Source organism: Anabrus simplex, chromosome X (genome assembly GCF_040414725.1).
Source record: "Anabrus simplex isolate iqAnaSimp1 chromosome X, ASM4041472v1, whole genome shotgun sequence".
Lineage (NCBI taxonomy): Eukaryota > Metazoa > Arthropoda > Insecta > Orthoptera > Tettigoniidae > Anabrus > Anabrus simplex.
This window is the reverse complement of record NC_090279.1, coordinates 185,097,824-185,120,221: the sequence shown is the minus strand read 5'-3', so window position 1 is coordinate 185,120,221 and position 22,398 is coordinate 185,097,824. Positions and strand designations below refer to the sequence as shown.

The 22,398-nt window shown below is 42.2% G+C and overlaps 1 protein-coding gene across 3 annotated transcripts in view; it reads left to right on the top strand.

Moving 5' to 3' along the window:
- The first annotated feature begins 10,086 nt into the window (after window positions 1-10,086).
- LOC136886465 (uncharacterized) overlaps window positions 10,087-22,398 on the top strand; it is a 34,083-nt gene continuing 21,771 nt past the window's right edge. The window contains exons 1-3 of one of the 3 annotated variants that reach the window (XM_067159255.2): window positions 10,087-10,197; window positions 10,325-10,455; window positions 21,729-21,805. The gene's annotated coding sequence lies outside the window, so the exon portion shown is untranslated. The remainder of the gene's footprint in view (window positions 10,198-10,324; window positions 10,456-21,728; window positions 21,806-22,398) is intronic. The other 2 variants (XM_067159257.2, XM_067159254.2) reach the window with 2 other exon arrangements.

Genomic DNA, 22,398 nt, shown 5'->3' with positions numbered 1-22,398 from the left:
TGTCTAGCGTTCTGTTTGCACGTATATATACTAGATGATTTTAATACACAATAAACTCGCGTCTGCTAATATTAAATAATATAATCTCACACTTAGCATTAAAATATATACCACAACAAGCGAATTCGCTCACACCTTTAGTTGGACATCCAGAAGAGATTGGGTTCGAGCCCTACTGTTGCCAGCCCCAAAAATAGCTCTCTGTGGTTTCCTATTTTCACACCAGTCAAATGCTATGGGGTGTACCTTAAGGCTACAGCTGCATCTCCTCTTTTATCGTCACCATGAGACTTGTCTGTGTCGGTTTGACGTAAAGTCAATTGTAATCTATCATTAAAAAAGGTGTGCATAACTAGGAAAGTATCTTCATCGTTGCCATATTGTGTGTTTGGAAACAGTTGAAGATTATGGATCGTCAACAAGTGAAGAGTGAGCTTGGGGAAAATACGCAGAAACTATCACCAAACACAGCTGTAAATGCGAAGTATGTACACAGAACGTTAAACTTGATGCATTACGTACAATATATTGTTCACCAGTAAGTGATGCTATTTCAGCCTACTACACACGTGGTAGCATACTTCGAATACCCCAACATCTAATTAACTATTTACCATCAGGGTTTCTCTCAACGTATGCTGCTCACGACGTAGATTTTGCTTGGGAAAAACTACCGTTCTACACAATGGCTTTACTCGAGGTAGCCGCATGCCGACGTTGGCAACGCCACTACAATCACATCCTGGATATAATAGAGGTGATTTTGACAGTCCGAATCCAATGATTAAGGAACGCGAACCGTGTAAGGAGGTTTTGAAATGTATTTTGAACAAAAAAGTAAATAAAACAATATAATGTTCTACATTATCAGACTAGCATGAATATAATAATTCTTCCTACTTTTCTTGCATACAGGTCCTCTCACTTTTTAACTGTCTTTTTTCCATTGATAACCGGGCGAGTTACCCGTGCGGTTAGGAACACGGAGCTGTGAGTTTGGATCCGGGAGATAGTAGGAGTTCGAACCCCCCTGTCGCCAGCCCTAAAGATCGCCTTTTTCCATTTTCACACCAGGCAAATGCAGAGGCTGTACCTTACCGGGGGCCTCACGGTCACTTATTTCCTATGCCTTTCCTATTGCCATAAGACCTATCTGTGTCGGTGCGACGTAAAACACACACAAAAAATAATATACTGAAAATGCAATTATCCAACATGAATAATTACGGCTGCATGCTCTTCCTGACACCAACATAAAAATGTGAGAGCTAATCAAGATAAATAAACGCTCATAAATGATAATAGGTGTGTAGGTAGAAAAAAATCTGTAAATAAAGAATTGCAAGAACTGACCACTTATTTATACTCAATAGAGCTCACCCCTACTCGTAGAGCTCGGGGGGCGAAACACAATTAGCCTGCTCGCTCTCACACTAAACTTCAGTACAGGATACAAAACAAGAAACATAACAGGTGTGGCACATTCCATTTGGCCTTGCTGCCACGGTCAGTGGCTTTGCCGGGGGGCCCCCGCAGGGGGAGCTAGCACGCGCGTTTGCGCAGAGGCTGAGGTGGACTGGAATCCTCAAATATTCCCTACTAACAGATAATGGTCCATCATATTTCAATTGCACTAGATGAAATATCCAATGACAGAGTACGTCAGTTTTGGGAGTTCGAAGCCATCGGCATTAAGGAACTTCAAGAGCGAGCGTCACCCAAGGATCACGCCATTCTCCAAGATTCCCATAACACCTACCGTAAGAAAGGTGGGAGGAGAGTTGTCTCTTGCCGAGGAAAGCGGGCGTTCTCTTTTCTCCCAACTTCAACATAGCAGAAAGGCGATTTTCATCATTAGACTACAAGGGAATGATGAGTTGAAGTCCATTTACCATAAACACATGTTAGATAATATACGGAGAGATCGAGTAGACGCTGACCCTCACAACAACTGCTTTGGAGAAGTGTTTTACCTACCCCGCCACACTGTGAAGAAATCCAACACGAATAGCAAATATATAGAGTCGCCTTCGATTCATCCTCCCACGAAAACGACTTTTAATCGCTGAACGACGCTCTGGAAATGGACCCTAACGTGTTACCCGAAATACTAGGGATATTGTTAAGATAAGAAAACACTCTAATGCAATTGTATGCGACGGCCAACAAGATCGCTAACTTAGAGCAAAAGAGAGAAAGATTCTCCACATCATACTTGGCCAAAACTACAAAAACGGTATGTGCATTAGGAAGTACAAACAATAAATCTACTCTAAGATAGAGAAGGTCATAGACACAATGACCAAACGCAGGGCTCACTTCCATGGTCACTTACGACGGATGGACGACTTTCGATGTGCAAAACACTTTTATAACAATTTCAAATCAATCCAAAAACAACAACTCCCTGTTACGTTAACGTCAAGAAGACCTAGAAAAAATGGGCCTACGACAAAACAACACGCACAAACGAGACCTTTTCAGAAGAAGCATCGTGAATTTCCGTGATTAGAAATAATAATAATAATAATTTCGTGTGGCTATTTCTAGCCGAGTACAGCCCTTGTAAGGCAGACACTCCGATGAGGGTGGCCGGCATCTGCCATGTATATGTAACTGCGTGTTATTGTGGTGGAGGATAGTGTTATGTGTGGTGTGTGAGTTGCAGGGATGTTGGGGACAGCACAAACACCCATCCCCAGAGCCATTGGAATTAACCAATGAAGGTTAAAATCCGCGACCCGGCCGGGAATCGAACCCGGGACCCTCTGAACCGAAGGCCAGGACGCTGACCATTCAGCCAACGAGTCGGACGTGATTAGAAATGAACAACTGGTACAAAGTGGTGGGACTAAAGCAATGCTAGACACAGCAATCTAATGAAAACCTACAGGATCAATCGAAAACCCCGCATAATGTTCAAACACTATAAATTAATGCAAAACGACATACGTGGTCACATAATTCACATACGTAATTGTATTTGGCGTCGTGGAAAAATTACGACTCTCTGCCTCTATGGTGGTAGACATGCTCTGCCAAACAATCGGCAAAATGTCGATGTCCAGTTTCGGATTCCTCCACGTCTTGTTCATTAAGACTTAAGTCGCGTATATCAAAGATCAAATCTCCTTTATTTTCGTTTTTCTTTCTTCCAATAGCTTGTTCAAGTTTTCTGTAGAAGGAAGGGGAATTGTTATTTTTATTTATTCAATTAAGAAGGAATGCGCACTGAGGGGGATACTAGTCTTGAGGGGGTGAATCTTGACAATACTAGATTGCCGTTAAAAACGTGCCTTGAATTTTTGCATTGAAATTCTTACTAGATAATCTCCACAGAAGAGAAAAGAGACTATTACTACCAGGCATAATGCCACTGCAGTCAGTGGCGTAACTAAGAAAGTCGTCCCACACGCAAAAAATACACAGTTCAAAAAATTACGGGGAACACGTTTTTGAATGTATGCCATGCTCCACAAGACAATACCTCACACCAGGTATATTACCAACTAAACCTTTATTCTTTACAAAATAAAATCGGTGGATTCACGTTCATTTTAGAACACAAACGGAAATGTCCAAATAGGAGCGAAAACAAAATGATAACAGTCCACGGGGTGGATATTTAACACAGTTGGACAGCTTCAGTACGGTGTATCACCTCCACGATCATTTATTCACAGCTTGACACCTACGCGGCTTGCTCCGTATATGTCGACGGAGGTCAGGTTGCGGTATCAGTTCCCATTCTTCAATGAGAGCCTGTTCGAGGTCTTGGAGAGTCTGTGGTGGAACACAACGCCCACGAACATCTCTGTCATGCCTATCCCACACACGCTCGATAGGATTTACTTCGGGACTCACTGCTGGCCATTCCATTTTTGAATGTACAGATCTCGCTAGACAGCTCTGGTGATGCGCGCTTCGTGAGCCCAGGCATTGCCGTGCATGAGGGCCAACACCGTATGCAGCAACCAACACATACTGTAGCAATATCTGCTCGATGTACCCCGCAGCAGTAAGATTACTACGGTCGACGATAAGATCTGTATGTCCATCAATCCTGATGACACCCCACCCCATCACAGAACCTTGTTCGAATCGGTCGCCTTCCTGGACATCATTTAGCATGTACTGCTCACCACGGTGTCTCCATACACGTGGACGTACATCACGCTGTGGCAAGGGAAATCTGAACACGCCTGTAAACAACACAGTTCTCTACTGGCGAAGTTACCAGTTGACGTGGGTACATGCAAACAGAAGGCAAGCTGCGCGAGGTTGTTGTGTTAAACGGGACAATTAAAATGGACGTCTGGGCAGTAAGAACACTTCTCTTAACCTGTTCCTTACTGTCTGGTCAGACACCGTGTCTGCAATCGAATCAAGACAATCGTCAGCAGGTTCCGTGGGGAGTTGGTGGCGAGGAATAAATTAAATTCTGAGCATAATTTCGTATGGTAAGAAATAGTTATGTATTGCATTGCGAAGTTGATACCAATTTGAGAAACTTAACATATTATTATCAACGCAAAATTAGTGATAAGATCCTCCTGAGGACTTGTTGCAGTTTTCTGGCAGTTGCTGAACGACGCAACGCACAGATGGTCAGATATCGGTCATCCTGTGGGGTTGTCATGCCTCCATGACCTCGTCCAACACACCTTGTGAACTGGCCTGTCTCATTGTAGCGGTTCCACAAGCGTTGAATAACTGACGAAGATACACTGATATCCACAGCAACACGATGAAAGGTCTATTCTTCCTGGATCATAGTGACGGCCCTTGCGAATTTAACCTCGTTAGAATGTCTGATGGGATGTGCTGGTTTACGTACAACGTGCTCAAATGACCGCAGTAGTCTGTGTACCTCTCAACGACACACGGACGCATCGCTATTCACTTTGTTTTGAGGGGTCACTTGACAGTTTAATACATGGCTACACCTACAGATGGAGAGTGACTTAGATTTGACATACCGAGTAACCCAGATCTCAGGGTATGCTCTACGACCATTGGAACCACATCTACCAAATTAACGTGCACATTCCAGACGTTATAAAATATGTTCCCCTAATTTTTTGAACTTTGTATTTTGTACACTACGCCTCAAATTCTGACATAGTGCGAAAATGATGTTTCCTCATTAATCACTGCATGCTTGCATACTAGCGATATATTATAATTAACTGAAACTCACGAGAAGTGGAATGCATCATAATTTTCCTCAGTGTCCATGTTTCGTTTAAAGAAACTTTTTAACCACGCTTTTCACATTAATACCGTTGATTTCATCACTTTCAATCAGTGGCATCGCGTGCTTAAATTTTTGGGTGCTCATACAAATCTCACAGTAGATACAAAAAACTGATATATAGGCCTAAGGTGCTCCTCAGTTGCTCAATACAATAAGATGAGCTCAGGAAACCTTCTGTCGCCTCTTTGGTTCAGTAGGCAATACTATGTTACACGTGCGATTAACAGCAGGGCCGAGCGGTTAGTCTATTTACCACTCCGGGGTAACAGCTCTGTGTACTAACCAATGACACGGACTACGCGATACAAGCTGCCATCTATGGAATTTGAAAATAACTTTTACAGAAGACATTAGAAGCAGTCCGCTGCCTGCTCGATATTAAATGGTCATCGTATGCATTTCGAGCAACCAGTGCCATGCTTAGACAGTAAAGTGTGATCATATTCGCCATATCCACAGCATTACCCCTTCAACTTGTATGTAGGCAATACGCCGAAGTTTGTAGTTCAAAACGGGGCTGTTGTCGGTTGGTGTGGCGCGTGATTCAAATGGAAACTAAAAGTGAATCGGCACTTAGAACTTCATAAATACGTCTTCAACGTACATAAATTTGTCCTCTTCATACAATAGCATGACAATTTCAAGTGTTTTGGGATTACCAGTGTGTTCACGTGCTCGTATGATCATTAAGATAAAACTCCCCTGCTTTGAATTGAGAGAAAAACCTCTCCTGATGCTCGACGATTGCTGTTGTGACTGGTAAATTGAGATAAAGTAGCAACACGGTACACAAATCGGAGACACTGCTAGCAGTGACCAATTTTTCTAACTCTACATCAATAGTTCACCCAGTCCTTTACAGTTGATAGGTCACACATATTTCTTTCCAAAACTTTGACTAACTCACCGTACGGCTCCATGGCTAAACAGTTAGCGTGCTTGAATTTTGGTCATAGGGGCCCGGGCTCGATTCCCGGCAGGGTCGGGATTTTAACCATCATTAGTTAACCTCTCCGTAAGAAATGTCAGAATGCTTCTTTATTATGACCTTAATTATGCAAAATAGATGGAGCTCGGAGTCTTTGGTAACCTCTTTATGCGCGTTTTTTAGTGATGGATTGTTTAGTCTTGCGTTGCATAATAAATGGCGTACTCGTATCTTTATAGCTTTGCAGTGAGATTGGGAATGCAATTCGTTCAACTTGCACATCATCCTTCGACTGTTCTAATCACTGAGACCACACACATTGCTCTGAAATGGCCTCCAACACTTTTCCCCTTCGTTTTGTAAGATATATAGACGCTCAAGAGGAGTCGTTAATATTAATGCATATGAACCGTCCGTCATAATTCAGGCAGTTCTTTCAAGTTACATATGCGTATGAAAATAAATTACTACACTTCCAGTGTAAAATATTATTTTGCCTAATTGACAGGCAGATACATAGTAGTCATTTGTTTTCAAAATAAAACAAAAATAACATATTTTGGAATTTTTCTTGGTATGCCACGCCGGTTATGGCCTGCTGATTTTAGGACGAAAACTGTCTTGAGTTCGTGTCCATATTGACCTTGTTCAAAATAAAATTGCGCATGAAGTAAGATGAAATGTCGTATGGCTTTTAGTACCGGGATATCCCAGGACGGGTTCGGCTCGCCAGGTGCAGGTCTTTCTATTTGACTCCCGTAGGCGACCTGCGCGTCGTGATTAGGATGAAATGATGATGAAGACAACGCATACACCCAGCCCCCGTGCCACTGGAATTAACCAATTAAGGTTGAAATCCCCGACCCGGCCGGGAATCGAACCCGGGACTCTCTGAACCGAAGGCCAGTACGCTGACCATTCAGCCAACGAGTCGGACACTGGAAGAATATATATGCAAACACAATATTACTTACATTTTCTTGTCACGAAGGAACCTGAAGAACGACCGCGAATTCTTCTCTACTTCATAGTTACTGCAGCCAAACACAGCACATACCTTTCCCCTCATGTTGAGAGGAGATATCAAGGAATGACACACGCTACTCACTGAAAACGCATAAATAACACCAAAAACTTCACACAAAAGTACACGTGATCTTATGACAGAATCAGTAGTTTTCAGGTCTACTCGCTAGAGAGAGCTCCAATAGCTGTCCCTCGATATCTCGCTCAGTGTCGCGTATTGTCTCTACTGTATTTGGTTGCATTAAGGGTACTTATAATCTCATAAATGGAACAAAATACTCCCAATATCGTAGCATAATTATTAAATAACACACGACTAAAACACATTCAAGTTGATTTTTACAATTGAAGACACACAGTGTTAAGTTAGAGGTGCTAAAAGGACGAAATTACGCAAAAAAAAAATTACATCGTCAGACTATTATACTTTAATCACACCCCCGTCTCGATCCTCCTATTATCCGCACACTTTATCTTGGTGCATTTGAGTACGGGTTTGAGGAGTAAGGAGGGAGCTGTCTCGGTATCGATAGTGCTGCCTGGTGCTGCCAACCGAATGAAAATGAAATCTGAATTGAATCGAGAATATGATCGATCGATATGAAATTTCTAAACCATCATCATCTTAAGCCAACAACTATGTCACATACACATTATATAACATTATAAAACATTTCTCGATGCGAATCTTGCTCCTAGCATGAATTCTATACTTTGGCTTTGTTGTGTAAACAACAACAGTACTAGTACGTAAAGTGTACGCCAGATGTTGCACAACGATGCTTAAGCGATTCATAGTTTGTGTTTCAAAGGTTGCCAGTACGAATCTCGAAGATCGCCCAGTCGACCGATTCAGCACTAGGGTGTAAATGCACCAAGATAAAGTGTGCGGATAATATACTGCCTGCTCTATGCGAGCCTTTTTGCGACTACGCTGCGACAAAATGTATCCGCTAGATGCAGACATAGACGCACAATTTTCTAAACTATGACGACAGCCTTCATAACACTATGCAGTATGGTCGTATGTTCACTCAAGCTCGTAAGTAACTTCAGTAATATTAAATATCAGCAATATTACCTGTATGAAGTCGCAGTTGGCCTCTTCATGCACAATTTAAAGATTTTCCTGGACGAAGGCTTGGACTGGTGCCGTACTTTTTGTGTTCTTGCCAACGCAATATCAAATAATAGAGGTCTTACGAACTTGGTTAGGATAATGTCACTAACAACTTGCTGATGTTCTTTGACCTCACACAGTAACAAAACACATTACGAAAGTTGTCTTTTTTTTTGCTATTTGTTTTACGTCGCACCGTCACAGGTATGTCTTATGGCGACGATGCGATAGGAGATGCTTAGGGATGGGAAGGAAGCGGCGTGGCTTTAATTAAGGTAGAGCCCCAGCATTTGCCTGGTGTGAAAACGGGAAACCACGGATAAAACATCTTCAGGGCTGCTGACATTGGGGTTCGAATCCACTGTCTCCCGGATGCAAGCTCACAGCTGCGCGCTTCTAACCGCACGGCCAACTCGCCCGTTATCCTGAAAGGGAAGACATCGCAAGTCCTCGTATTGCGCTCGTACCTTTGAAGAACTTCGACAATAGGGCTCAGCAGGTTAAACGAACTCCTGCAGATGCTTCACCAGAGCAACAAAACAAGGTTTTGGGTCTCGTACTCCTCTTCTGTCCTGATGCATAATCAGTTCCATTTATTGGTGTCGAAGCTCTAGTCAGTGAGATGTCGCTGACACAAATGTCAAACCATATCCTCTCTTCAACAACACGAACCTAGTACCCGCAAATTAGGATTTGATTTCCTGTTTCTAGTTTGATTGGAATATTATCGTCTGGATATTTGATGTTGTCGAAAATGTCTAAACATTAAGACGTTTATTTTGTGATTGTCCGTTACAATTCTTATCTCAAGGAATCCACTGTACTCCACGGCTTTAATCACCCTCTGAAAAAAATCCGCAGCCTGTTTCCAGCCATTCGACCTAGTCAGGAATGGAATGAATGAAGCCCCATCTAGCAGTGAGGATAGGAACTGTGCCGGCTGCCGAAGCCTGTCGCACTCCTCCGGGGCAATGATTAATGAATGATAGATGAAATGAAATGATATTCGAGAGTGCTACCGGAATTAAATATGATAGGGAAAAAAGGAGTATCCGGAGAAAAACCTGTTCCACCTCCGCTTTTTCCAGCAAAATCTCACATGGAGTGACCGGGATTTGAACTACAGAACCCGGCGTTGAGGAGCCGGCGCGCTGCCGCCTGAGCCTCAGAGGCTCCATCACCTTTGAAATTAGTTGTAAAGGCACATATGCGAGAGTAATCTGAGGATATCCAATTACTTCCTTTTATAGGTCCTTGTCTAGATAATGCCGACAGTCGCTTGCTTTTCATTCCCTTCTAGACGGTATTTCATGGAGTCGTATCATTGTTTTTTCTTTTTTGGCTGCGAACCACCTTGCCGAGATTGGCAAAATTTTCATAACAGTTGAATATTTCGGGGAAGGAATCTGAAGTTTTCAGATCTACTTGCACAAAGGTAAAGAAACAAGATAACTCAGGTTTTCACACACATTCACGCACCAATAACACAGTGTTACACCCACACTGACAGCGAATATTGTGCGTCTACTGTTCCACTCGTACGGTGACTTGGTTCGGCGGTATTTAATCATCTCACGAGATTCTCAGTTTTGACTATACTGTTCCTCAGTGGTTGTTGGTAACGCTTTCAATGACGGAGCTGGGTTGTGTTTGATTCTCTTTGTTTTTGGGCTTAGTATTCGGAGTTCTTTGGGAGCTTGTAGAGAGGATCGAGACGGCGGTGGTAGAGAGTAATTTTTTTTGCCACAGTGAAAGATCTAAGATGGCGTCTGCAATATTTCATTAGGTTATAAAAGTAAATGATCTTGTTAGGGTGGTTCCCTGGCTTTCGTAATGAACACATCTTTCCTCTAGAAGCAGTTCCAGGTAAGATTAGTATTATTTAAACTTCGTTGTAATTTTTTGAAAGCTTGATTCGTCGATAGTATAATGTTACCCTGAAAGTTAATCCTGCATGCATCCTCACTGGATAGTGTTGTGCTTGTTACAACAGCAGGCTGTGACGGAAGAAGAGCACGTTTTTCCAAGTCCATGAGAGGAAAAAAAGAAGGCGGTCGGTAGGACGTATTAATAGGCTGATGAGAGTGTCGGAGTTGTGTTACTAGGTCGGACAGCGAGTCGCATGTAAGTATTGTCATTTTGAAAATGGAACACGTGAACTGTGCAATATATTGCTAAACATTTAAATGAATGACTTTTGACTGTAAAGATCAACGATGTATACCCATTTTTTCACGATCCTACTTTTGATGGGGCTACTGTTGAATAGTTGTATGAAAAGCAGTATTTTTACCTTTCTAAAATAGGGGAAAATATAATTGCCCTACATTAACAAAATAGAGGTTGCTGACGTGGTTCATTGAAAACCATCAGCTTACAGTTAATAGTTTATTGTAACTGGGGTACAATAATTATGCTGGTAAGTCCAAAATACTCCACAGAGTATTTTTGTTATGTGGCAATTGTGGTGGAGACTTGACAAACTGTGTCATAACATTTCTCACTCTGTTCTTATTTTAGTAACTTTCTTGGTTGGCATGGTGGTAGAAATGCACAGTCTACTCCGCAAGGATTATTACATAATATGTTAGTTTCAATGCTGCTATTCTTACCTACAAATGATTCTGGAGGAGAGATGTGTTCATTACGCCTGCCAGGGTCCAACCCATCCGCCCCTAGAAGTGTATTTACTTTTATAACCTAAAGTAGTGGTCCAGGAGCCGTTATCCTTTGCTTCTGCCGAGGATCACAGGCATTGGCCGATGTTGCCAACCACTGCAAAAGAAAATATACTAATGAGGCCCGCGAGATTTAAAAGTGTCATGGTTTCAGACGGTAACTTTACACTTTCTCAGTTCCTCCTTTAATCTTGAGTCTTAGGCAAGAAATAAACGTAAATTTGCACATCCTGGTCAATCTCTGTCTTTAGAACGGTGGCACCTTTGGGTCCACATTCCCTTCGAGAGGTTCTTTTCTATTGCTGCGGCGCATACTGTCCGCACAGGAAGGAAAAAGGTATAGCCATATCAAACCAACAACCAACAGTTGGCAGCATTGCTATTCTGCTTAATTCAGCACTTCTAGTGGAAACCTAAGTATTAAACAAAGGACAGTCACTTTGCGCACATCGCAGTGTTGCCTCGTGTTACTAACATCTCGAAGTAGACTGTATAGCTTTGCTGGATGGTTACAAAACAGTTTTTGTTGTTGTAAATTCCATTGGTGACGTGATTTTTTATATTGTCTGAAAGATAAAGGGACAGTGGGATAAGCTCATTGTATCCCCTGCTTGTTGCAAGAGGTAATAGAAAGGAAAATCCCCAGAGGTCTTATTATGGGAGTATGAATTGACCACTGGTTCCTATCAGTGTCCAGCATTTTTCAACTTTCTTGTACCAAGCTCCTCAATTTTGTTTTTCCTATCCCAGCCCTCTATTGCTCGTGTTGGTTACGTGAATGATGTTGATCCATGAAATATCACTGTAGTAAGTTTACTTCCGATCCCAATGACACTACATAGGTTTGTAGTCCTAAATTGTCTCAAGCTTTAACATCTATTGTGGCCCTTCCCGTTATTTGCCAATACCTTCATTCTTTGAAGGATTGGACCTCTTCCCTTTTTTTTCTTCTGATTGTCATAGTCAGTTGCAACTTGTATCTGAGTAAACAATATTCTTCAGCAGTTTACATTTTCACACTCGCAAAGCCTTGTATGTTTCATATGACTTAGTAGCACAATCTTGGCATGAAACATACATCCACACATCTCGTGAAATCGTGGGAGAAAGGCAGAACTGAGTTTGACGGAGCTTCCTTGCTTGTCGTTTATCCTTTTCACGTCGCAGTCGTTCCTCTTCAAACACCAAAACTGATGTAGAAACAAGTGTGGCGCCAAAGTGAACAATTCTCAGCAAGCGTATCCCAGGTTTGAGTGTTAATTCCAGCTCTTTTCATAGTATGCTTTTCCGAGCTTGATAGCTGCAGTCGCTTAAGTGCGGCCAGTATCCAGTATTCGGGAGATAGTAGGTTCGAACCCCATTGTCGGCAGCCCTGAAAATGGTTTTCCGTGGTTTCCCATTTTCACACCAGGAAAATTCTGGGGCTGTACCTTAAGGCCACGGCCGCTTCCTTCCCACCCCTAGCCCTTTCCTGTCCCATCATCGCCGTAAGACCTGTCTGTGTCGGTGCGACGTAAAACAACTAGCAAAAAAAAAAAAAAAAAAAGTATGCGTTAGCAGATCCTTGTAACGCATCACAGGGGCTCCATGAGATCTTGTGTTGGAACAGAGTTCACCATTCAGACGTTGACGAGGAAGCCTGGTTTCACTCAAATGATGGACGTGCCCTATCTGCATGAGATGGTGGCCAATGATGGTAGCCTCAATGCTTACAGCGAGGGCCCTGCACGGATATGAACATCTGCAAAGTTAATATCTGGGTGGATGCAAACTGTATAATACCAATATAAATGGTCCGTTATTGGACATGGGAATCAACATCTATATCATGCAAACTGTATGTCAGTGCAGATAATTTTGCTGATAATTTCTAAATAATGAAGTTATTGATTTTTCACTCTTACTTTTGGTTTGGCGAAGTTTGACATTGGTATGGGAGAATAGTGATATATAAAGAGCCCTGGGTTTCGGTACACAAGCTGACCACCGCCAGTTCACTTGTAGGTGCTGTGAAATGCTATTAAATATGTTCATTAGGGTACAAGGAAGGAGTAGAGGTGCAAAAATACTAGGTTTTTGTACTATTACCTGACATATAGAACACTGAAGAGTACACTATGTAAGACTGGTAGAGCACATGGCGACCATTTTACTTGGTGACGGACGGGTGATGACGTCATAGGGTGTTAGAGAAAGAGGGGGGTGTTAATATCCGAAAAGTCTGAATTTTCGCTATTGAGCACGAACATGACGTCACACCACCCCCCTGTACAGCACATGTGGTACCAACCATTTCCTCGTGAAAGGAAGGGGGGTGTAACACGGTCCTTATGAGCTTGGGTTCACCTAAATATACACACATGCATGGCTCAGATTATTGAAAAAAAAAAAATGCATAACCATGGCGAATAAACATTGTGAAATTGTATAGTGTAAATGTAATCATATGATTCATTTTCTTCGTTAATAAACAGTTAAGTATTGGTGTTAGGGGTTGAAGGCAATCGCCAAGTGGTTACGTTTGTTCGTACTTCTCATACACATGTGTAGATTGAAGATGGTGGAGCGGTTACCTGCAGCAGTTAACCCATGGTTATGATAGTTGTGCCATCACTGCAATTCAAGTTATATTTATTTAATTAATGGCTTGTATATGCACATTGTGCAGCATTATATAGTTAACTAATTAAGGACTTATTCGTACATTTAAGGTGGATTTATGTGCGTTTTAAGTGTTTAATTGCATATCAAAGTGAGATACAACTAACCTCGAGTGCTTTCAAATTAATGCTGACTGGCTTTGTAGACGATGCTGGCAGTACGTGCAATTGATATCTAAATAACCTGCTGTAAGTACCTTATGAACACACTACTACTTATTCTTGTTAGCCTACTGTGTGTACTTGCAATGTAATGTAGCCTCCGTTTTCTGTGTGGGTAATAATCCTTATTTGGGTGGGTCCCTGAGAAGCATAAAGAAAGGATTTCTCCTCATCTCTGCATCGTGTATCGTTTCATATCGTTCGTACATGCGTTTCTGATTCCTAAACATGCACCTGCGTACATAAATTTGGAACCATAAATTGCTCCATAATGAAGCAATCTCTGATGTTTTCTTCTTTTGTTATTCAATTCCAGTATTTTAATGGTTCATTGTGATTTCTATGGTGAGTATATATCATCCGTATGCATTGTGATGTGAAGTACTCATTTTCTGCTGTAACCCATAGGGTGTTTAGTTTGTGTTTTTTTTTAAATACCTTTTATGTACATTTAAATGTCACCCCCTGTGGGTGGAGGACACAGGCGAAGAATACACCCACGGTATTCCCTGCCTCAGAGGCGACTAAATGGGGCGACCAAGGGATGATTGTATTAGAACCATGAAACTCCTTGTGATTAGTACCACCACGCGGGGAGTACTTTGGGTTGCTATTACTTGCGTGTAGTACCACTATGTAGGTACCAAATAGATTTGTGATTAGTAGCAAAAGAGTGCGTTGCTGGCTTTTACAGTACCTGTGATTAGTAGCACTATATGAGCGACTCCATGGTTCTGGCTTGCCTATGATTAGAACCCACTATATGAGGAACACCACTGGATAGCGCTAGTCCCTCTGGTTAGTACACTTACGTGTTGAACATGTCGTTTGCGTCGCCTGTAAATGGCGCCGGAATGTGCGAAACACCATAGGTCTGTATTCCATGTGCGAATTTCATTATCTGTGAGTAGTACCATAATGTGTCGGATGCCGCGGGTCCATGCTACTTTTGATTAGTACCGCAACGTGACAAATACCATGGTTCTACTTTCCTAGCGATAAGTTCCATTATGCGGGTCCGATGACTTGGATTCTGGACCCCTTTATGCCCGGTTTCTGGAACGTGAGATATCGAACCTATAGCGGTATCGAATGGTTAACTTGTGTTTTGGCGTTGCACGAACGTAAGATACATCTATCGGTTCGATAAATCGCTTGCTAACTTAGAGGGCCCTGAGCAGGAGATATCTATTTGTTAACTTGCTGGGCGCGTGCGCAGTACTTCAGTATCAGCAGCTAACATTGTGTTTGTTAAAATTTTCTATGGCTTCCTCATCTTCTTCCGACGAACATTATAGAACGACCACGATTATATCATTGTCGGCGTAATGATCTAATGAAGTATACAGTAGTGAAAATGAATTGAAAGACAGATTGAGGCTAAACAAATTACTGTCATAGGTTTGGTAGCGGTTACAGGCGACAATTTGCGTCCTGTGACAAATAATTTTCCATTGTCCCCTGTTGATCAATTATTAATTATGATACCCTTTAAGATTCAGTACTACAGAGTCTTATCGTATTTGTATCTGTGACTGCATTCGTGTCCATGAGAGCACTGGTACCAGTAACTGAGTATAACCGATAATTGCACATTTATCGTAGTAGGCCTACTGCAGGCCAACACTGTCCATATTTTGTAATAACAGGAAAGATATACGGTATACTTATAAGGCTCAGTGCAAACTGGATTGCGCGTGACATGTGTCACTCGTGTGCATATTTCATTAGGAATCCTCAAACAATGTCAAATTCTTCTGACAGTCCTTAAATACCACGAAACTGACACCCACGTCTGCAAGAACTAGTTGAATACCGTACCCATTTCTCGCTGCATGGCAAAGATGGGATAAGAGGAGCTGCACAGAAAGCTCAAATACGATGCATTACTTGTGCGCATGCGCCTGACAATATGGGGAACACACCTAACGCACAAAAACAAAGCAGTACGAGGGGTGGCATCTAGTGTTTATTTATGAAACTTGATCAACGAGCCAATAGTTGACAGTTCGATAAGTTAGCTGTCGTTCCGCTGTGCAACGCAGCGAAGATTTATCGAGTCGACAGCTCTAACAAAGCAATAGCTATCGGAAAGATATCTCACCATTCCAGAAACCGGGCATTAGACTGCAAGCATCGATTCAGGATCGTGCTATGGAAGCAGTCCCTTGGTCAGTAATACTATTGTTTTACACCAGCTTCTGTGCATGTGAGGCATTGTGGGTCGGTTCCACTGATTGTTTTAAATTCATATTCATGTATTCATTCTTCGTCATCACATTTTAAATTCTGGTCAGTGGAGGATTTTGGAATTTTAATTTGTCATTTTATTTAGTCTCATTTCGTACCATTAGGGGCCGATGACCTAGATGTTAGGCCCCTTTGAACAACAAGCATCATCATCAATTAAAATGTCAGATGTTGGCTCGTGACGTCATATCGTCATGGCTGGCCTTCCACAGGTTGAAGGAATGAACTAAGACTTCATAAACATGGCTACTATGGCAAGAGAGTCGTAGTGTATGGGAAATATTTGCATTAATAATTACTTACAAATTGCAAAAAATCGTAATTTTTGCATCTAAGTTCCTTTTTCAGACATGGTAGAATTCACCCTTTAGGCTAAACAGTTTCTGAGACCCGAATTGGAGATAGTCGGCTTGTGTACCTGACCTAAGCCTAACTGGCTCCTGCTCGTAATTGATAGAACGAACAAAGGTCAATACGTCGGTAGTTGTCGCAAGAGATAATCCCTCACAAACCTGGGATTGATGGGAGTCTGGTGCTAGGTATCAGGCCTGTTGTATTATGTTAACAGATCTGTTTCAATACCTTGGGTGTAATATACTGTAGTTAAATATTTACAATACCTGTGGATAACCATTCACGGGTGCGGATGAAAAAAGTGCGGATGCGGATAATATTTTATATATCCACGCAGGGCTCTACTTATAGCATGTGCTCTCAAGAACTGCAAGGTTGGTGACCTGGTCATCCCATTTGATGTTCAAGATGGATCTAAGTTTTTGCAGATGGAAGCGCTCTAGCTTTTTTTTTTTTTTTTTATCCTGACGGTAGAGGGTCACAACCGTAAAGCAGTGTTGGTATGACAACAACATGGTAAACCATGATCTTGGTATGCATTGTTAGGTCCTTATTCATGAAGACACGGTGGGGTAAACGTCCAAATGCTGAGTGGACAGCACCAAATCTCCTAACAACATCTTGTGAGCAGTTAGCATTTGTTGAGAGGGTACTTTCTAGATATATAAGAAGTGGTTGACGTGCTCCAGTGGAATATCCGCAATGGAGATATTGAAAGGAGGGAGGTTTGATCCAGGTGCAGGCTGTGAGAGTACTATGGTTTTCTGAACATTAGTGGAGAGACCAAAACAATCGCTCCCCCTGTGGGTGGAGGCGGTAGAATAACACCCACGGTATCCCCTGCCTGTCGTAAGAGGCGACTAAAAGGGGCCCCAGGGGCTCTGAACTTTGGAGCGTGGATTGGCGACCACGGGGCCCTTAGCTGAGTCCTGGCATTGCTTCCACTTACTTGTGCCAGGCTCCTCACTTTCATCTATCCTATCCGACCTCTCTTGGTCTACTCTTGTTCTTTTCCGACCCCGATGCTATTAGGTTTGCGAGGGCTAGGGAGTCTTTCATTTTCACGCCCTTCGTGGCCCTTGTCTTTCTTTGGCCGATATCTTGATTTTTCGAAGTGTCGGACCCCTTCCATATTTTCCCTCTGATTAGTGTTATATAGAGGATGGTTGCCTAGTTGTACTTCCTCTTAAAACAATAATCACCACCACCAAAACAATCGCAAGCACTCTTGAAACAAATGACTGTTGCAGCTCCTCAGGTGTGGGAGCAGGTGCGGCAGTATCATCTGCATACTGCAACTCCGTAACTGAGGAAATCTTCGTAAGCTTTTGGGAGTGAAGTCTAGCCAGATTGAGCAGTCCCCCCATCGAAGCGATATCTGACGTTTACACCTTGGTTGTCTGTATATGTTACATATAGCATGACAGCTAGGTAAAGAGCGAATAGTGTTGGAGCAAGCACATATCCTTGTTTCAATCCAGGAGTTATTGGAAATGGATCAGAGATATTTTGATGAACGACTTGCCCAGGTGTTCATGAAGAGCCTTGACTAGATCTACAAAATGCTGTGAACAGCCAAAGTGTTCCAGTACTGTCTACATAGCTGGTCTGCCTTTTCCAGATCATAGAACATTAGGTATAAAGGAGTCTGTTGCTCTCTGCATTTTTTCTGGATTTGCCTGCACAGAAGATCATATCTGTTGTGCTTCTGGACGCTCGAAAACCACACTGCGACTAGGTAGGATCCTCTCAAAAATAATCTAGAGATGATTGAGCAAAAATCTAGCAAATTTTTACCTGGTATATATAGCAATAATATGCTGCGATAGTTGCCACAAACACTACGATCACCTTTTTTGAAAAGAGTAATGATAGTGGCATTTTTAAGGTCACTAGGTACTCCCCAGGTTTCCCATGTTAAGAGGTGAAGAGTATGAAGTCTGGTCTTTATAGGTAGGCCTCCACTTTGAATCAATTCCAGAGGAATGTTACCTAGACCAGGAGCCTTACCAGGATTCAGTTTGCTCAGAGCAACATTGAATTTCTTGAATGTTGGGGGAAGAGCCATCCATGGTTGTTGGGGATGTAGAGGTAAACCATCGAGAAAGTCTTCAGCATCATTTGAACTGATTGAGAAGAGTGGAGAAATGTTCTTTCCAACGTTCTAGGATTTCTTGACTATCAGTAATAGTGGTAGTATTGTCAGTAACTTTCAGTGTCCTGAAGGAGGAGCGAGTTGGGCCATATAACTTATTTATTCCTGCATAGAAGTTACGCATGTCTCAGGCATCAGACGTACTTTGCCGTTCCTGAACTTTCTGCTGCCACCAGTTCTTTATCTCCCTTATTTACCGCTGACATTTATGCTTGAGTTTGAGAAAGTGTGCTTTCTTTCCGTCTGAAGATGGATCTTGAAAGAATAAGTGGGCTTCACGTTTAGCATTGATGACAAAATCTCTTTGTTGTTGTTATCAGACCAGTCCTGTCTTACATTTTTCTTAAAACTAATGGTTTTCTCAGCTGATTCTGTGTTTACTTTCCGCAATGTAGCCCACTCCTGCTCAACATTCTTCGTGTTGACTGGAGCACTTGCCAGCATGTCGGAGATCATGTTGTCGAAATTCATGGCATTTAGACATATCAAACTTCTGCCTGTTCGAAGGTTCAGAATGCCTGGGTGATTTATGGCGGAGACTGATTCTAAGACAAGAGAATAGCAACTTGTGATCCGTCCAGCAATCATTTCTAGCTGTCCTGGTGATAAGGACATCCTTCCTATCACATTATCTAGTAGTGTAATCAAGGATGTGCCAATTCTTAGAGCGAGGGTGCATCAATGTGGTCTTGAAGCAATTAGGTAAATGTAACTGCCCACAAAGCAACAAAACTGTTAAAAGCAAAACCATACAAACCCACCCTGCCCAATATTTAAGAGGTATTGTAACTGGTTGCTTCAGTCAGTTCACGACGGGTATGTTGACCCAGAACTTTTGTATAGTGATGAACCCTGGCTACACTTAAGTGGCTATGTAAATAGTCAAAACAGTCTCTACTGGTGTGCAGAAAATCCCCATCAGCTGCATGTCCGTCCACTTCATGATGTAAAGATAGGAGTTTGGTGTGCAATAAGTGCTCACAGAATTATAGAGCCTACATTTTTCCCTGAAACAATACATGCTGATCAATATATAGACCTCATTCTGAGATCATTCTTTCAAGAGCTGACGGAAGAAGAAAGGAGTAATGGTTACTTCATGCAAGATAATGCGACGTCATACACTGTTAATCAGTCTATGGAGGTGATGCGGGAAGTTTTCGAAGATCGTGTGATTAATTACTCCCCTAGATCTCCTGATATAAATCCGTGCGATTATTACCTGTGGGGGAAGCTGAAGGGAAAAGTGTATGTGAACAACCCTCACACAAGAGAACTGCAAGAGATCATTACACAAGTTATTTCGAACATCACACGGGCTGAGATTCGCCAAGTGTCTGCAAACATATTTATGATGTGTCAGGCATGTTTGACAGCTGAGGGACAACAGTTTGAACATCAAATGTATTGCCAGATGGGTTTCAGACTAAAGTTTCACTGAAATGGATTTCTATAAGTGTGAATTGCCATGAGTAGTGGAGAGGAAAAGCGCGCGTTATACCGGCTAGCAACGGAGTGTTATTCCTCCAGCCGTGCCGTGCTCTGAGTGGTGCTGCGGAACAAGCTAAAAAAAGACCATGTACATGGGCAACTTTAATGAAAGTTTCTGTCAACTGTAATAAAGCTGAGATATACCGTTTTCGAAGTACCAACATTTTCTCCAAAGAAACACTACATTCTTTTGAAAACATTTTATTCACTTTGGATTCTACCCACCATAAACTACTTCATATAGTTACCACCATTGTTAAGGCATTTGTCATAATGGGGCACCAATTTTTTCAGTCTGGCTCCATGGCTAAATGGTTAGTGTGCTGGCCTTTGGTTACAGGGGTCCCGGGTTCGAGTCCCAATACGGTTGGGAAATTTAATCATTGGTTAATTTTGCTGGCACGGGGGCTGGGTGTCTTCATCATTTCATCCTCATCACGACGCGCAGGTAGCTTACGGGCGTCTAATCGAAAGACCTGCACCTGGCTGGCTGACCCCGTCCTGGGATTTCCTGGCACTAAAAGCCATAGACCATTTCATTTTACACATGCTTTAAGTCTTTGTCATAAAGCAACACCACCTGTGATAAAAAGCGAACCAAAGCAATAACAAAATTATATACAGTCTGTCCTCACAAACTTTTGCTTCAATCCCCCTGTGGGTGGGGGCAGTAGAATAACACCCACGGTATTCCCAGCCTGTCATAAGAGGCGACTAAATGGGGCTCTGAACTTGGGAGCATGGGTTGACGACTATGGGGGTGGCCCTTATCTGAGTCCTGGCATTGCTTCCACTTACTCATGCCAGGCTCCTCACTTTCATCTAGCCTATCCTATCTGACTTCCCTTGGTCAACTTTTGTTCTTTCCCAACCCGCACGGTATTAGAGCACTTGAGGTCTAGGGAGTCTTTCATTTCAAGCCTAACGTGATCCTTGTCTTCCTTTGGCTAATACCTTCATTTTTCAAAGTGTCGGATACCTTCCATTTTTTCCATGTTTTCCCATTTTCCACCATGCAAATACTGGTTGCCATGCCTTAAGGCCATGCCCGCTTCCTTCCCACTCTAGCCCTTTCTTATCCCATCGTCACCATAAAGCCTGTCTGTGATGGTGGGACGTAAAAGAAATAAAAAACGAACAAATTTGGGAACATAGGTTGGTGACCATGACGCCAAGTTTGGCATTGCTTTTACGTGTGACAGGCTCTTCACATTGATCTGTCATGTCTGACACCCTTGGTCAACTCTTGTTTTCTTCCGACTTGACAATATTATTTAAACAATACATTTCATGACAGTTCTATATAGACTTCATCATCAATTCCCCTTTTCCAGCTGATACCAGGTGGGGGCAAATATGGTTCCACCCCACTTCGTGTCTCTCCACCGTTCCTCATCCAACACTGTGTTCCGGTAAAGGTTCCATTGTCCTATGCTGTTCTTCAGAGTCCATCCATCGTAATCATGATGTTCCTCGGCCTCTCTTCCCCGTCATCTGCCTTTCCAGTACTTGTCTTGGCATCTTTCATTTGCTTGACATGTCCAAACAACCTCAATATGTTCTGTTCTGGTTCGTCTATTAGTTTTTGCACATTTAGCTCTTTTCGTATGTCTTCATTTCTCACTCTGTCCGTCCTTGTCTTCTCAGGAATTTCATCTGAGCTGCTGGTATTCTACTCTCATCTCTCGGAGTCATTGCCCAGGTTCAGCTGCATATGATCATAGGTAAGTAATGTACATTCTTATCCCATCGTTGCCATAAAACCTGTCTGTGTTGGTGCACCGTAAAACAAATGGCAAAAAGAACACACTTGGGAATGTGGGTTGACGACCATGACGCCCATAGCTAAGTCTGGCATTGCTTTCACTTGTGACAGGCTCTTCACTTTTGTCTTTCCTATCCAACCACCCGTATTGACTTACAATTCTCAAATATATATATATAAAAATAGTTTACTGAAAACGATTTTTGCAAATCTGTCCATCTGTTTTACTGGATCAATTTGCTTTATTTTTGTTTTATTGTCCCCGGAGTTGCCTACCGGTGAATCATGAAACATTGATAGGTCTCTTAAATTCTGCCAACTTTGAGTAATCATAAAATCAAGTCATTAAATGATCACTAATAATTGCAGGCAAAGGCTTACCCTAACCCGCAATACATTGTGTACTTAGTAGGTTGCTAAGCAACTAACACTTTCATTAATATGTGGCGTTTAGTTACATTAAGTTTCGTACATGGTATATAAATATCACCGTTGATTGGTAAACAGGATGTTTTAAAAACAATGGTAATGATGCACCACTGATTCCTCTGA